We start from the raw sequence: 13,932 nt of genomic DNA, 5'->3' as shown, positions 1-13,932 counted from the left end.
AGTTTGTCAAGTGTGTTTAGGAACATTTCCTTAATCAGTACAGTTGAAGTCCCAGAGAGTGTGTGATACCTGATCTCCTATTAGGGAATGAGACAGGGAAGGTGACAGAAATTTGTGTAGGGGAACACTTTGCCCCTAGTGATCATAATGCCATTAGTTTCAAAGTAAATATGGAAAAAATAGGTCTGGTCCATGGGTTGAAATTCTAAATGGGAAAGAGGACAATTTGGATGGTATCAAAAAGGAACTGGCAAGTGTGGTTTAGAACAGGTGGTTTTCTGGCAAAGTTGTACTTGGTAAGAGAATAAAGCTTAAATGTGCCTATAACAGGTTTAGGAAATCTTAGTTTTCAAGAGATTTTGAGGCCCTGGTTAAGAAATAAAAAGGAGGTGCCTAGCAGGTATAGACAGGTAAGAACAAATGAAGCACTTAGAGAATATAAGGAATGCAAGAGAACACTTGAGAAAGAAATCAGGGGCTAAAAGAAGGCATAAGGTTGCCCTAGCAGACAAGATGAAAAAGAATCTTAAGGGATTTGACAGAAGTTAAGAGCAAAAGGATTGCAAGGGACAATATTGGTGCTTTGGAAGATCAGAATGGTAATCATTGCATGGACCAAAAGAAATGGGTGAGAACTTAATGGATATTTTGCATCTGTATATACTCAGGAGATAGACACTGAGTCTATAGAAGTGAGGCAAAGCAGCCATGGGTTACAGAGGAGAAGGTGTTTGCTGTTGCTGTCTTGAGGAAAATTAGGGTGGATAAATCTCGAGGGTCTACAAGGTGTTCCCTTAGACCCTGTGGGGTTAAGTGCAGAAATTGAATGGGCCCTAACAAAGAAATTTAAATCATCCTTAGCAAAAGGTGATGTACCAGAGGATTGGAAGACAGCCAATATTGTTCTGCTATTTAAGAAAGGCTCTAAAAATAAACCAGGAAATTGTATGCCAGTGAGCCTGACATCAGTAGAGGAAAAATTATTGGGAAATATTCTATGGGACTATACATGTGAGTATTTGGATAGATGTGGACTGATTAGGGATAGTCAGCATGACTTTGTGTGAGGTAGGTGGTGTCTAAACAATCTTATAGTAAGAGTCTTTCAAGGAAGTTACCAGGAAAGTTGATGAAGGCAAGGCACTGTCTGTTGGCTACATGGACTTTGACAAGGTTCCTCATAGGAAGTTGGTCAAGAAGGTTCACTCAAACGGCATTCAAGATGAGGTAGTAAATTGAATTAGACATTGTCAGAGCAGCCAGAGAGTGATAGTAGATGGTTGCCTCTCTGACTGGAGGCCTGTGACTAGTGGTGTGCCACAGGGATCAGTGCTGAGTCTGCTGTTGTTTGTCATCTATATCAATGATCTGGATGATAATGTGGTTAACCTGATCAGCAAGCTTGCGGATGACACCAAGATTGGGGATATGGTGACAGCAAGGGACACTATTAAAGCTTGCAGCAGAATCTGGACCAGCTGGAAAAATGGGCTGAAAAATGGAAGATGGAATTTGATGCAGACAGGTGCGTGGTGTTGCACCAACTAGGGTAGGTCTTGCACAGTGAACAGCAGGGCACTGAGGAGAGCATTAGAACAAAGGGATCTGAAGTACAGGTCAATCATTTATTGCAAGTAGCGGCACAGGTAGATAGGGATGTAAAGAAAACTTTTGGTATATTAGTCTTCGTAAATCAAAGTACTGAGTACAGGAGATGGGATGTTATGTTGAAGTTGTATAAGACATTGGAGTATTGTATGCAGTTTTGGTTACCTTTCTACAGGAAAGATGTAAATAAGGTTGAAAGAGTACAGCGAATGTTTACAAGGATGTTGTCTGGTTTGGAGGACCCAAGCTATAAGGAAAGATTGAATAGGTTAGGACTTTATTCCTTGAAATGTAGAAGACTGACGGGAGACTTTACAGGGGTATACAAAATTATGAGGGGTATAGACAGGATAAATTCAAGCAGGCTTTTTCCACTGAAGCTGGGTGGTAAGGGGCCTATTAGCGGCATCAATAGAGCCCTATGAAGAAGAGGTGTTTATCGCAGGTTAGTGGCGATTATTTAAAAAGAGAGCTTCGAGGGTCTTTGTTCATTACACGGGGCCTATCAGAGGCATCAACAGAGTTCTATGAACTAAATAAAAGTACAGAAGGGATAAGCGGAGCAGCCATTGTCGGGAGTAGGCCAGTGGTATGAGTAGAAGCGACAGGCTTTGGCTCAAAGGTGCTTCAGCTCAGAAGAGACATCAGCTCTGTGTAAAGTGTCTGTTTAGGTTTCCTTTTTATCTTTTTTTTTCCCTTTCTTACTGTATGTACCACTTAAATGGCTGTGGTGTGCTCTTCATGCTGGATGTTGGAGAACTGGGAGACCCAGAGTCTCCCGGGGAAGTACATTTGTGTGAAATGCATCCGCTGCAGCTCCTTGGAGACCGTGTTAGGGATCTGGAACAGCAACTGCATGACCTTCGGCTTGTACAGGGAAGTGAGGAGATAATTGATCAAATTTACAGGGAAGTAGTCACCCCGAAGTTGCAGGAGGCGAGTAGCTGGGTGACCATCAGGAGAAATGGAAATAGGCAGTTAGAGCAGAGCACCTCTGTGGCCACTCCTGTCAGAAACAAGTATTCCGCTTTGGATAGTTTTGTGGAGGATGAGCTCCTGAGAGAATGCCATTTTGACCGGATTACAGGCACTGAGCATGGGTCTGTGGTGCAGAAGGGAAAGAGAGAGAAGAGGGGAATGGTAGTGATAGGGGACTCCATAGTGAGGGAAACAGACAGGAGATTCTGTGGACGTGAACGGGACACCTGGGTGGTATGTTGCCTCCCAGGTGCCAGGGTCAGGGATGTCTCAGGTCACGTCCACAACATTTTGGAGAGGGAGGGGGAGCAACCAGATGTCTTGGTACATACTGGTACCATTGACATAGGAAGGACAAGCAATGAGGTCCTGAAGAGAGAATTTAGAGAGCTAGGTAGAAAGCTGAGAAGCAGGACTTCCCATGCCGTAATTTCTGGCTTGCGGCCTGTGCCAAGTGCCAGTGAGGGTAGAAACAGGATGATTTGGCAGATAAATGTGTGGCGGTGAAGCTGGTACAGGGGGCAGGGCTTCAGGTTCTTGGATCATTGGGATCTCTTCTGGGGGAGGTATGACCTGTTCAAAAGTGATGGGTTACATCTTAACCCAAGGGGCACCAATATTATTACGGGCAGATTTGTTAGAGTTGTTGGGGAGGGTTTAAACTAATTTGGCAGGGAGGTGGGAACCTGAGTGAAGGGACTCAGGATAGGACAAATGGTAAAAAAGTAAAGGTAGCATGCAGTCAGACTGTCAGGAAGGGCAGACAGGTGATGGGACTTAGTTGCAGCCAAAAGGCTGAGTATCAAAACATTGGGGATGCCAAATCAGGAAGGATAGCAAATACGGTACTCAAGGTATTGTATCTAAATGCACGTAGTATAAGAAATAAGGTGGATGATCTTGTTGCACTATTACAGACCGGCAGGTATGATGTTGAGGCCATCACTGAATCATGGCTGAAGGATGGTTGTAGTTGGGAGCTGAACGTCCAAGGTTACATGTTATATCAGAGGGATAGGAAGGTAGGCAAAGAAGGTGGTGTGGCTCTACTGGTAAAGAACGGCATCAAATCAGTAGAAAAATGTGACATAGGATCGGAAGATGTTGAATCCTTGTGGGTTGAGTTAAGAAACTGCAAGGGTAAAAGGATGTTGATGGCAATTATATACAGACCTCCCAACAGTGGCTGGGAGGTGGAACACAGGTAGCAACAGGAAATAGAAAAGACGAGTCAAAAGGGCAATGTTATGCTTGTCATGGGAGATTTTAACATGCTGGTCGATTGGTCAAATCAGGTTGGTAATGGATCTTAAGAGAGTGGGTTTGTTGAATGCCTAAGAGATGGCTTTTTAGAGCAGTTTGTCATTGAGCCTACTAGGGGATCAGCTATACTGGATTAGGTGTTATGTAATGAACCAGAGGTGATTGGGGAGCTTAAGGTAAAAGAAATCTTAGGAACCAGTATGATTGAGTTCAACTTGAAATTTGATAGGGAGAAAGCAAAGTCTGACACAGCAGTATTTCAGTGAAGTAAGGGAAATTACAGTGGTATGAGAGAGGAGTTGGCCAAAGTAAATTGGAAGGAGCTGCTGGCATGGATGTCAGCAGAGCAGCAATGGCATGTGTTTCTGGGAAAAATGAGGAAGGTGCAGGACATGTGTATTCCAAAAATGAAGAAATACTCAAGTGGTAAAATAGTAGAGCCATGGCTGACAAGGGAAGTCAAAACTATTGTAAAAGCAAAAGAAAGAGCATACAACAAAGCAAAAATTAATGGGAAGATAGAGGAATGGGAAGTTTTTAAAAACCTACAGAGAACAAGTAAAAAAAAATTTAGAACGGAAAAGAGGAAATATGAAAGCAAGCTAGCAAATAATATCAAAGTGGATAGTGAAAGTTTTTTCAAGTATGTTAAAAATAAAAGAGAAATGAGAGTGGACATAGGACCAGTAGAAAATGAGGCAAGAGAAATAATAATGGGGGACAAGGAGATAGCTGATGAACTAAATGAAGTATTTTGCGTCAGTCTTCACTGTGGAAGGCTCTAGCAGTATGCCTGATGTTGTAGCGTGTGAAGGAACAGAAGTGGGTGCAGTTTCTGTTACAAAAGAGAAGGTGCTCAAAAAGCTAAAAGACCTAAACGTATACAAGTCACCCAGACCAGATGAACTGCACCCTAGAGTTCTGAAAGAGTAGCATTAGAGATTATGGTGGCATTAGAAATAATCTTTCAAAAAAATCATTGGACTCTGGCACAGTGCCAGAGGACTGGAAAATTGCAAACGTCACTCCACTCTTTAAGAAAGGGGGAAGGCAGCAGAAAGGAAATTATAGACCAGTTAGCCTGACCTCAGTGATTGGGAAGATGTTAGAGTCAAATGTTAAGGATGATGTGATGGAGTACTTGGTGTTACAGGACAAGATAGTACAAAGTCAGCATGGTTTCCTTCAGGGAAAATCCTGCCTGACAAACCTGTTGGAATTCTTTGAGGAGATTACAAGTAGGATAGATAAAGGGGAAACAGTGGATGTTGTATATTTGGACTTTCAGAAGGCATTTGACAAGGTGCCACACATGAGGCTGCTTACCAAGTTAAGAGCCCATGGTATTACAGGAAAGTTACTAACATGGTTAAAGCATTGGCTGATTGATAGGAAGCAATGAGTGGGAATAAAAGCAACACACATCAAAGTTGCTGGTGAATGCAGCAGGCCAGGCAGCATCTCTAGGAAGAGGTACAGTTGACGAAGGGTCTCGGGCCGAAACGTCGACTGTACCTCTTCCTAGAGATGCTGCCTGGCCTGCTGCGTTCACCAGCAACTTTGATGTGTGTTGCTTGAATTTCCAGCATCTGCAGAATTCCTTGTGTTTACGTAGTGGGAATAAAAGGATCCCTTTCTGGTTGGCTGCCAGTGACTAGTGGTGTTCCGCAGGGGTCAGTGTTGGGTCCGATTCTCGTTATGCTGTATATGAATGATTTAGAGATGGAATAGATGGCTTTGTTGCCAAGTTTGCAGATGATATGAAGACTGGTGGAGGGGCAGGTAGCGTAGAGGAAACAGGAAGGCTGCAAAAGACAGATTAGGAGAATGGGCAAGAAAGTGGCAAATTAAATACAATGTTGGTAAATGCATGGTCATGCTCTTCGGTAGTAGAAATAAATGTGTGGACTATTTTTTAAAACGGGAAAAAATCCAAAAATCTGGGATGCAAGGGGACTTGGGAGTCCTTGTGCAGAACACCCTAAAGGTTAACTTGCAGGTTGAGTTGGTGATGAGGAAGGCAAATGCCATGCTAGCATTCATTTCAAGAGCAAGAATGTGATGCTGAGGCTTTATAAGGCACCTGCGAGGCCTCACCTTGAGTATTGTGAACAGTTCTGGGCCCTTATCTTAGAAAAGATGTGCCAGCCTTGGAGAGGGTCCAGAGGAGGTTCACAAGGAGGGTTCCAGGAATAAAAAGGCTATCATACTAGGAACATTTGATGGCTCTGGGTCTGCACTCACTAGAATTTAGAAGGATGAGGGGGGGATTTCATTGAAACCTTTCAAATGTTGAAAGGCCTAGACAGAGTGGATGTGGAAAGGATGCTTCCTATGGTAGGAGAGTCTAGGACAAGAGGGCACAGCCTCAGGATAGAGTGGTGCCCTTTCAAAACTGAGATGCAGAGAAATTTCTTTAGCCAAAGAGTGGTGAATTTGTGGAATCTGTTGTTACATGCAGCTGTGGAGGCCAGGTTGTTGGGTGTACTTAAGGCAGTGATTGATAAATTCTTGATTGGACATGGCATCAAAGGTTACGGGGAGAAGGCCGAGAACTGGGATTGAGGAGGAGAGAGAAAAAAATGGATCAACCATGATTGAATGGCGGAGCAGACTCTATGGGTCAGATGGCCTAATTCTGCTCCTATGTTTTACAGACTACAATGAGAGGTCATACGTTAAGGATGAAAGATGAAAGGTTTAAGGGGTACATGAAGGGAAACTTCTTCACTCAGAGAGTCGTGAGAGTGTGGAACAAGATGCCAACATTAAGTGGTGCAAGTAAGCTTGATTTCAATGTTTAAGCGAAGTCTGGATAGGTACATGGATGGTAGGGGAATGGAGGGGATTGACTGGGTGCAGATCAATGGGAGTAGGCAGTTTAAGTGGTCCAGGGTGGACTATATGGGTTTAAATGGTCCAGGGTGGACCATATGGGTTTAAATGGTCCAGGGTGGACTATATGGGCCAAAGAGCCTGTTTCTGTGTGGTTCTTTTCTATGACTCAATAACACTAAGTAAGCTCTTTTTTACAAGACAAGACAGACATTAAACATTCAGTAAACTCTTATTTTACAGATACTTATCTAAGCTGAACATCTGAAGGAGCAGGACAGAACAAACAATTGAAACCCCTTTTACTGGGCGTCTTTGGAAATACTGCTCGTTAGCCCGTCACTAACAGCCACAGGACTCCACACCAAGAAACCCACCTTCCTCAGCCTTCGTACGTCTAGGGGGTATGTGACTTTGGTCCTGCCAAACCCAAGAGGTTGGGATGTCTCACCCACCCAAACCCCAGTTTATGCAAATGCTGTGTGACTTACTGTTCTCCCCCGCCCCACCGCAATCGCCTGTCGGCAAGAAAAAACAGATCGTACACTGCATACAATTATAAAGAAAGTATATTTATGAATGTTAACCTAACCAAAGAGTTATTAAAGAAAAGTAAGAAAAATACAAAAAAGACCCATTATAGTTAAACAGGCAAACATACACAGAAGTTGGAGCTCATCTTAAAATTGTCTGTAAATCATGCACTGGACCCTCAGCCTACATGAAAGCACACATCACCTTCTGAATGTCGCTTGAAATCCAGCTCGAACAAACGGGCTCTCCCACAGGAGTACTGGTCCTTCCTCCTTGAAACCAGTCATCTGCACAAAGCACCTTGTACAACAGGGATGACATCCTCAGCCATTTTCACTCTTGTCTTCTCCCAGCTCCTGCCAAGAAAGACCCCACCCACACCAGTGTCCCTCACAAAACTTCTCCACCCAGCATTCTCTAGAACCTCCTCCCAATTCTACCATCCTGATTGGCTGACACCACATTCCTAAATTGAATAATAAAGCTCCCTGTGTCAGCTCAAACCCAAACAGGCTGACAGCAAAACAGGTTGACAGCAGAACAGACTGCTGTTACAGAATTGCTGAAATAGAATACCTACAACAGCACAGCAGTAAAAACCTTAACTTGGGCATGACACAATAAGCATACACATTGCCACAAAGACTTATTTAAAGTGTGCGCTCAGGCCTTCTGCACTGCAGCACACACTCCTAATGTCTAACGTATCCTCGGCACCCTCGCCTAACTGGTCCACTACAAATCAAGAGGAAAAGAGATGGTTACCGCATGCCCCTCCCACTAGTTTCTGTTTAGCTGACGACATCACACCCTACTGGCACTGTGACACCATCAACTAAACAGAAGCTAGGTGGGATTGCAATGCTCTTTACATAAACCAGTCCCCTCCTTCCACAGGGGAGTGGCTTTCGATGAGCAGTTAAGACACTTACTGCAACAAGAATATCGAGGTGATGTTCATGGATTCAGGGACCATTCAGAAATCTGATGGTAGGGGGGAAGAAGCTCTTTCTGAATCACTGAGTGTTGAGTCACCAGACTTCTGTACTTCCTCCCCTACTGGTAGCAATGAGGAGAGGGAATATGCTGGATACTGAGGGTGATGGATTGCACTTTCTTGAAGCACCATCTCTAAGGAGTCCTCAAAGATGGGGAGGGTTGTGCCCTTGAGGGAAGCAACCAAGTATACAACATTCTGAAGCCCCTTGTGATCCTGTGCATGGAGCTTCTATAACGATGCTGTAATGCAGCCAGTCAGAATTTTGTAGGTGTCTTTGGTGACATACCAATCTTTTCAAAACCTTAACAAAATCGAGCTGATGAAATGCCTTCCTTGTAACAGCATCAGTATGTTCAGCCTAGAATAATTCCTCTGGGAGGTTGACACCCAGAAACTTGAAGCTGCTCATCCTTTTCACTGCTGAACCGTCAATAAGGACTGGTGTGCGTTATCCTGATTTCCCATTCCTGAAGTCTGCAATCAGTTCCTTGCTCTTGCTGACGTTAAGTGCAAGGCTGTTGCTGCGATACCACCCAAACTGCCAATCTCACTCCTGTACACTGTCTCGTTGCTATTTGAGAATCCAGCAACAACAGTGGTGTCATTAGCAGATTCATAGGTGATGCTTGAGCTGTGGTTTGACACCAGAAACACCAGTGAATATTATAATAGAGTACAACATACATGTTCAGTTTGTGCAGATAATAAATCTTAAATTCAAGTGACATTGCAAATGATTTAAGTTTCTCTTTGGCACCTATGCAGAAAACTTGGGTTTTGAATTTGACACCTACTCAATCTCTGTTGTAATTAACAGATGAGCAATCCAGAGTTTGTAGCTTTCTGTTGGTGTCCCAATTTAAAATATGCCCCAAGCAGTTGATGTAAATTGCCCAGCACTCCATCCTGAGGAATTGCCATGTAAAAGATACATACCAAGTACATCAAGTTCAATCTCTGACCAGTACACTCTGTATAAGAAAGAACCTTAAATCACCCTATTACTGGGAGAAACAGTAATACATTATTTACGAGTTGAGATGCAGCGCCTGGAAAGAGATGATTAAGGGTGCCAAAGTGATGCACATGCCAAGAATAACTAGATTAAATATAAACAAACAAGGTAACAATCAAACCTGCACTTCTTTAGTGTTACTGCTAACCAGATTTCACAACAGCTCAAAACTGAGAAGCACTCACACAGAAGAAACACCATCACTGCATTCAGCTATTTGAAAAGTATCCACCAAAAGACATTTATTTAGGAGGAAGTGATAATCAGTGGAGGTCCACTGAGATGGCAGTAAGAAAAGACAATGAATATATGGTGATATTAGGTAATATTTAGGAGATTTTGCAAAGCAATGGCTCATTGGACCTATTTAACTCTTGCTTCATAAGGAAACAAATGCCATCGGCATAGAGAAAGGTCAGAGATATAGCTCTGTCAATCCAGAGAATGATTCTTCATTACCAAAGATCTACAGACTGCTCTTACTCCTTATCACCATGTACTGCAACAAACTTCACCCTTCTGACAAGGCCATTCCCAGGGAGGCCAACTATTAATCTCACACAGCACATATAAAAGTGATAGCCTAAGAAGTTGCTCACTGGTGCAGATGCCACCAAATTATCTGCTGTAAATGACTTTGCACACAGTGCTGCCCCCCTATACACAAGCTGTAAAGTTTAACCGATGCATTACATATTATAATAGGCCTTAGCCAGGCTATTCAAAGCTCCTTAGAGAACAAAGAGTTCTAACAAACAGGAACGTAGATAGCCCTCCCAAAATGACAGATTATCAGAAGGCATGGAAATTGCTGCAATTGTGGTCAATATTTAAACAAATAGTTAGCCACTCCGTTTCCCTTTAGCTGAAAAGCTCCGCAACAGTGCGCAACATGAATTTTGAGGGCACCAAGATGATTTTGGAGAGATCACTGTGTGAAATGTTAAGCTCATGTCTAAACCTAGACCTCGAAAAATCCAAATATTTGTCCTCTTATCTGAGAAACAGGGTCAAAGAATGACATACAAAAGTCATTTGGGTATGCCAAAGGCTTGAATGACAAAAAGGCAGTCAGGATCCGTTAAAAATAAAAAAGAACTTAAAAAAGTAAAATTATTATTCTTTTTAAAAGCTCAAAGGTGCAAGCACTTTTAAGAACATTAAAAATAATTAAGAACTTCTGAAGTAATTTAATTGAATCAAATCTTAAAGCTCTACTTACCTTTGTCTATTCAGCCAATCTCTCATATTCATTTTAATGATTTTTCTGCACTTAGCTAAGCAGATAGATGTCCCAGTCAGAAATGGAAATATGCAGAAGCTGGTCTTTTGCTAGTAAACACAAAGGTATAGTGCATCTCTTCCATGGCTGGCGCTGTGACTAAGCAGAAAACTGCACTACAAACTGCAATGAGAATATCTCAGTTGTGGATTTATCTGCTAGCAGATCCAGGAAGGTCTCCTACCTTGCTGACATAAATCTAAATAATACTTGCAGAGTATGCAAGCCATACTAGTTCTCTGCCTTACATACTACTTGCATAGTACTCCATAATGTCAAGTAACTGGAGGCAATGGTCAAGATTCAGGCATGCATTATTTATTCGAAGCACATCAACCAGTGCATCATCAGCTCTCACTGAGAAACTACTCTTTGTCTTCTACATCACTGGAATTAGTTAAAGTGGCATCTTACAAAAAGAATGCGATGAAGCAGGAGAGAAGGTTATTGAACAGAACAAATAGGGAATTACTGCAAGTATCTGACCAAGATTATAAACGGCAAATGAAATATTCTGAACAGCCCAAGAAGGGTTCTGTAAAGGCCACTATCTTAATAAATCAGGGACCTCTGTGCACCCAGTACTGTGTATGGCAGGAGTGGCAAACTATGGATCAATTTCTGAAATGCTTTGCAACTTCACGCTCCATACGATTTAGCAACACTGATACCAGAAACTGTGGCATGCACAGGATATTAGAAACACAACCAGAAAGACTGCAATGGAGACTTAGTTTAAAAAAAATACCTTAATAACTAAAATACTTCAAGAGGATCTGAATCAAGACTGAGGAAGCATATAAATTACTGTTTTGTTTTTGGACTGTGTACAAAGCCTAAATATTGCAGTTATCGCTAAATCAATAAATTCAAGGAAGAATGGTTTGTAATTGATGCTCCTGCGCCAATACTAATATGCAGATGTTTCACTGCACTAGAATAATACATTTCTATTCTGGAACACCTGTATCTTCTCTACATTAAATTCTGTCTGTTGCTTATTTTTGGTGTATCTCACCCAGATCAGCTTAGTAAAACTGAAGGACAACTAAAATCAAAAATGGAGTGTGCTGTTAGAACCACAATGTATTAAAATATAATCTTTCATGTGCTAAATATCATCTCTTTATTCAAATCTGACTTCAAATGTCTGAGGCATTTTTACATGCTCATAAATCCCTTATTTAGCTTTATCCAAATCATAAAACACTCCCTGAGAAAATAACTAAGATGGTGGCCAAAAAGAGAATAATTGCATCTAAGGATCTCAGAAAATATTTTCAACAAATGATAATTACTTAATCATCTATTTAACAATTCATAACGACAATTTTAAAACTCAACATCATCTTTCATTTATTCCCTTCAACTAAGCCTTGAAGGGCATCATCATTTGCTTAATTTGGTTTCAGTTATCCAGCTTTCTAGGGAGTATCAAGTATTTCTGGTTTCTCTCCCACTTCTAAGAAAACTTAAACCAAACCCTCCTATAATACACCACTTGGAAATTTTCTGATTTATTTTAAAGTTCCAGTATTAGTAATTACAAAAACACACCTTGGAGATCAGACAATAAAGGACATGTACCTTTATAGGCTAGCTTCAGCATTGCCAAGTAATTGCATTTCACAAACATAATTGAGTTCTGTCTTTCAAGAAATCAAAAGTCCTTCATGGTGTTACACTAATGTCAACTGTTTAATAGTACACACTGATATATTTGTATTTTTATTAGAAAAGTACTAGCTGTGTTTGTTTTTATCAAGGTTAGTCAATCAAGTGACTCTAATGCAAATAAATAAAGCACCAGTTCTTCTTTTGTTAACAGGAAACCATGAACTGGATGACCTGATTTCAATTGTCAGCAGAAGAATGTGGAAATAAGGTCACTAAGAAACAAATATGATAAGGCAAAGTCAACATGGTTTTATGAAAGGGAAATTGTGTTTGACAATTCTATAAGTGTTCATTGAGAAGGTAACAAAGTAGATCAAAAGGAATTAGTGGAATATCTTGATTTTTAAAAAAAATTTGATAATCACAATCTAAGGTAAAACGCCAATAGAATAAAGAATAAAGTGTTATAGTTACATAGAAAATGCAGTCCAGGTAGATCACAAGGTGCAACGATGCCGCCAAGTTATGATGTCTGTCAATATTGTACTTCAAATTTAATTGTATTTTTAGGTTCGTTGTGATGGTTTTGAGGACAATGCTGGTTTAAATTTAAGGACAGGAACGAGGGAGAGTTAAAGGTCGGGCAGTGATGGAGGTGCTGAATAATGTGCTAGTGACAGTGAAGCCACTGGCTTGCTTTGTAACATACTGTTGCAGCTCTACCCAACCAAAAAGAGGAGAACATTGAATGTAATTTCTGAATTGTGCCTTCAAGCCAATGGAGGAGTTTTTTGAGAGCAGTCTGGAGGTGATCCACTCCAGGCAGAATATCTAGATTCTGACCTTCACTAATAAGCAAATGTGTCTATGTTATACAGGAGAGCTTCTGGATATTGGATCCACCGTTAGGTTTAGACCAGCAGTTCCCAAGCGTTTTTATGCCATGGACCTCTACCACTGACCGAGGGGTCCATGAACCCCAGGTTGCGAACTCCTGATTTACAGGGAAATAAGGCAAACATGAGCAGGTGAGACCAACTTAGTTGGGAATCTTGGTTGGTATAGTCCAGTTGGGCCAAAAGGCCTGTTTCCAAGTTGTATGACTCAATATACTGATGATCAATGATTCTGTAAATACCAATGCCACTGAATATCAGGAAGACATTAAACCTCATCTTATTTGTGATGGTCACTATCTGCCATTCATGTTACATAAGTTGGCAGGTGATAGTTGAGATCAGATGAACTTGTACTCCTTCCCCCCCCCCCCCTTCATTTTCCAGTTTTTGTCCCCTTCCATTCCAGTCTTGAAGAAGGACCTGAACTTCAAGTGTTGAGTGTTTATTTACTTCCATAGATGCTGCATAACTGCTGAGTTCCTGCAGCATTTTGTGTGTGTCTCAGGATTTCCAGCATCTGCAGAATCTCTTGTGTTTATGATAGCTGGACCTAGGATGCCTGTATTTTACATTCATAGATAAGTGAACAAAAATTAGTATGCTTTTACAATTTATCTTAAAGTACCACAGAAATATTCAAGCTAATGATCGGATTTTTTTTTATTGAAAAAAAGAAAGCAGTCCCACTAAAATCTTGGTGAGATAGACAGAAGCTTCAGGTTGTGAACTAATTTGATGTTTTAGTATTATTTAGGTGCTGGCTAGTATTTGGCAGTGTGTTTGAAATGATGTAAAATCAAATTAAGATGGATTAAAGATTATTTTTACATCAACATTTAAAACAAGATATTTGTGGTTTTTAATTCCATTTTCTGCATGAATTTCATTTACTTATTTTGGT

General features: G+C 41.2%; 1 protein-coding gene across 2 annotated transcripts in view; it reads right to left on the bottom strand.

Moving 5' to 3' along the window:
* dnah7 (dynein, axonemal, heavy chain 7) overlaps positions 1-13,932 on the bottom strand; it is a 309,070-nt gene that overhangs the window by 31,477 nt on the left and 263,661 nt on the right. The window lies entirely within an intron of this gene.

This window comes from Mobula birostris, chromosome 6, assembly GCF_030028105.1.
Source record: "Mobula birostris isolate sMobBir1 chromosome 6, sMobBir1.hap1, whole genome shotgun sequence".
NCBI classification, from domain to species: Eukaryota; Metazoa; Chordata; class Chondrichthyes; order Myliobatiformes; family Myliobatidae; genus Mobula; species Mobula birostris.
Note: the sequence above shows the minus strand (reverse complement) of the source record. Positions and strands in the feature narration are given on the sequence as shown.